Source organism: Nicotiana tomentosiformis, chromosome 9 (assembly GCF_000390325.3).
Source record: "Nicotiana tomentosiformis chromosome 9, ASM39032v3, whole genome shotgun sequence".
Lineage (NCBI taxonomy): Eukaryota > Viridiplantae > Streptophyta > Magnoliopsida > Solanales > Solanaceae > Nicotiana > Nicotiana tomentosiformis.
The window spans coordinates 104,078,374-104,082,984 of NC_090820.1; positions in this window are offsets into that span (position 1 = coordinate 104,078,374).

Here is a 4,611-nt window from a genome sequence, read left to right on the forward strand (position 1 = left end):
TCACCTTCGTTCTTGGCTTTGCCTTTCTGTATAACTCCCTTACCAAATAAATTTTGATATTAATTCAAGATAAGTGTAGGCATGATTAATATGACTTCCCTTTCTAGTCTCACTTATTCATAGTTCTATGAGAAGTATCCCACTAATTTGTAATGAACTTATGAATCCTTCTTTGGATTGTCGAGACATTTTACACAAGAAAATGAATGAAATTATCAAGAAGATGATGAGAAATAAAGGCAAATAAATGACTAAGTCCAACTATGGAGATCACTGAGTTTAGGATATTCTGTTTGCAAGGAATGGCTAAGGACATTATCCAAGTGTCCTCCTAATTTAATTGCCTAAGTCAAGAGTCACTATTAACTTCCTCTACTTGCTGCCACGTGGGGGAGGGGGGGGGCTTTGTCCCCACCTACAATTATCCACAAATACTTAATTACATGGTTAATTTTTCATTAAACCAATAATTAATCAATTACCCACGTAATTAAAAATTATCTCAAACTACTTAAAATACTACTCATTTTTAATACACCTTATACATCATACTATCATGGTCATATGGTACCTTGTATGGCACTAGTCCATAAATACGGGGTATTATAGCTTGGACCATATTTTATCCAAATTGCCAAACTTCTACGAAACTCATTTTCTTCTATTTTGCTCACCCTCTGTCTTTCACGAATTTACTCATCATGTGTTTGAAATAACATAATGCCTATAATCCCAAAATAACCTCATTCCCGAACTTACGTCGATTAACTTACAACAAAACTTTAACGTATAAAAACGCGAGATATAACAGGTTACCAGGCTCAGATTGGAGTTTTTGGAGTTGGAGTAGGTCTGTGATGTCATTTGTGACTTGTTTGTAAAATATTGGCTCAATTGGACATGATTTGATAGGTTTCGACGTCGTTTGTAGAAGTTGGAATTCCTTAATTTCAATAGGCTTGAATTAGGGTGTTTGTATGGTGTTTTAAGACTAGTTGGTATATTTGGTTGAGATCCCGAGGGCCTCGGGTTGATTTCGGATGGTTACCAGATCGAAAATGAGACTTTGTGCATTGCTGAAGTTGGGAGTTTTCTGGTGTGATCGCACCTGCTAGGGGTTGGCCGCAGGTGCGGAGCTAGGCCGGCCTGGGGTAGGATTCAGGTGCGAGGGGTAAGCCATATCTGTGAGCCCGCAAGTGCGAGCAAGGCTCCGCATATGCGTAGAAGAGGAGATGGGTTATTTTCATAAAAGCGGATAATGGGCAGTAGAAGCACTTTCGCAGGTACGGAACCTGGAGCGCAGATGCGGGCCCTGGGGATTTAAGTGATTTCCCCAAGAAGTGGAGAATTTTCCGCAAAAGCAGTTCCGCATGTGCGGATATTTGGCTCGCATGTGCGAAAAGCCTGGGCGGTGTTATGGTTCCGAGATTTCCACCATTTTAAACATTTCAAGCTCGGGATTTGGCGATTCTTGAGAGGATGTTCGGGGGATTTCTTGAGGTAAGTCACTTGTGGTCTAATTTATTCAGTAATTGTGTTTCCCCGCTGATTTTCCTACCTAGTTTGTGTGTATTTAATGTGAAATTTGGGAGTTTGAGGCTAGGGATTTAGAGAGTTTGATTTGGGGATTTGGGTGGCGATTTGGTGTCGGATTTTGGTAAATTTGGTATGGTTGGACTCGTGGTTGAATGCGCTTTTAGATTTTGAGACTTTTATTGGATTCCGAGACGTGGGATGGGGGTTGATTTTTGAGTCGACTTTTGAATTTAATTCAAAACTTAGTGTTTTCTTATAGACTTGATTCTTTTTGCTCGTGTTGATTGTATCGAACTGTTTGTGGCTTGATTCGGGGCAGCCCGAGGATGTTTCGCGAGGCAATGGCACACTGGAGTAGCAATTTTCATGGTTTGAGGTAAGTAGCACTTCTAAACTTAGTCTTGAGGATATAAAACCCTGAATTATGTGTTATGTGATTGGTGCTGAGGTGACGAGTGTGTGTGCGTGCACCATATGAACTGTGACTTGTTCGATTCCATGGAACTGTATAGTTGATTTACCTTGTTATTATCCATATTTTCATCATGTGATAAAGTAATTGGATTTTCAATCATGCTTAGAAATTATGTCTAGGCTATATGCTGGTACTGTTGGGACCCACAGTGGTTGTTCCGTACTATTGAGTTAATTGTTTGATTGCATTCCAGTACTCAGCCGTATTCATCATTAATATGATATCTCAGTCTCTTTATTGTACATTGTCACATCTCGTATCATTGATTAGGGCTGCTTAGTATGAGCGTTGTGAGCCCGAGAGACTGGAGAAATTGGTGATTGAGTGAGGCGGAGGGCTTGATTGTGAGTGATATTATGGGATCGGACTGCACGCCACAGCATGTTTTATTCATTTATGTCTGGATCTGGCTTATTATAGTGCTTGGACTGAAGGATCCCCTCCGGAGTCTGCACAGCCACAGTGAGCGCAATTGACTTATATTGAGGGATGAATCTTGCCCGAATCATTCATATTTAGGGATGGATTGGCCTTATACAATACTAAGTGACTAACTGTGAGTTGATGTATATATATTTGGGGATGGATCTTTCCTAGGCTGGAATGGTCATATACAATATTGAGTGATGGAGTATTCTGAGAGTGTGAGTACATGAGGCTTCCACGGTATTACACCACATACGGTATTCACCTTGGCATGTAGATATAGAGATGTCATTTTCATATTATCAGCCACACTTGGCCTATTTTTACATGTGCTAAACTTAACTGTCGAACCTGGAAGCATGTCCACTTTTCTACATTTTCTAAATTCTATATCTCTACTGTATTGTTAGAGCTCGTCACTACTTTCAGTCTCAAGGTTAGATTAGTTACTTATTGAGTTGGTTGTACTCATGCTACATCCTGCGCCTCGTGTAGATCCAGGTGCTTCCGGTCACGACGGTTGCTGAGTTGAGGAGTCCGGACCTTCGGAGATCATCGAGGTAGCTGCTTGGTGTTCGCAGACCTTGACTCTTCTCCCTTATCTTTCATTTTATGTTTCTGTTTTGTTTTCTAGATGGTGTACCAGACTATATCATTATGTAGATGCTCATGTACTCGGTGACACCCCGATTTGGGGAGAGATTATGTATTGAGATGACTTCCTATCTTGTCTTTCAGAAGATTTTCTTTAAATTAAACTGTTTTCGTATCTTTCAAAGCTTTAAAGTGTTGAAAATGTCTAACTAGTCGGTTGGCCTAGTACTATGATAGGCGCCATCACGTCGGGTTGGTTTTGGGTCATGACAGTTCCTTTTAGTAAAAGCTTATTGGCAGAGACTTTTTATAGTCATGCAAAAGGATAGCTGTGAAAGTTATAGATGCATGGTTATGAGTCTAACTGGGAGATTATTAGGGCATATACTATTAACCATGCATTTAGATATAGTATATTCTAATAATTGTCATGGTTAAAAGTCTAAGTGGGATATTGTTGGGATATATACTATTAACCATGAATTTTGGTTTGGATACTGTATTTATTATGGAACAAAATTATTTATTCAATTTTCATAAAAAATTTAAATAGATCATATATTCGTTTGTATCCTTTACTTATATAGTAGATGATTTAGTATATAGAGTTTATCTTATACATAGAAGATTAAATCATCGGTTATTATAAGTATAACGATCACGTTCACAATCTAATGATGGAATTGGACAAACCATCAGAAATGATTGTAGTACAAGATTAAATATAATTTATCTTGATTATGGAAATGGTTTAATTCCGACTTCTTGTGATAGTATATTTTGTATGTATTGAACGGACCAAGTAGAGATAAGTATTTTATACTTACTTAATAAAATAAATTCTCTAGCCATTAAATATAATTATACTCTTAATCTTGATATAATTATTATTAGTTGTGTATATTATTTATTGTTTTGATTTATTAAAAGGCGAGATTCTTTTGTGGATCAATATGCCTAGTAAATTGGACAATGATGATATACATTGGTGAAGTAATAGTTAGTTGATGGAATCCATGTCTCGGTCTAGAGATTGATGATACGCCTTTATGAAAGCTTATAAGTTTTCATGTGTAAACCCTGCAGGTGGATTTTGTATCTGTCATATGAAATAAGTTAAGCGAAAGTCTAAAGGAAATAATCAATGAATTAAATTGTCAGTAATTTAATTTATTTGATTAGTATCTGATTCTTAACATGGGGAGTTAAATAAGGTTTAATGTAAGAAGTTTGAAATTGAGTTGAGTGTAGTTGCGAATTTTTAGTGGAATAATTAGTAATTTATTATGGTAGTATTAATTTAGATATTTCGAATTAAGTCCATAATAGAAAGCGTCGTTAATTAAATATTGTGGTCCCTGTTGTGCCCTAATAATTAGGAATTAAATGGAATCATATTTTGTTGGTGGAAAAGGAAGACCCAACAGGTTTAGGAAAAGGTTTTAAACCCTAAACCCTGTGGCTATATAAAGAGGTCTTATACCATAAGGAGGCTATGGTTTTTTACTATACGGATTTCCTAGGAGAAACTCGCCCACACGAGTTCTGCCAATTCCGGTTATCATTTGGGTCATACAACA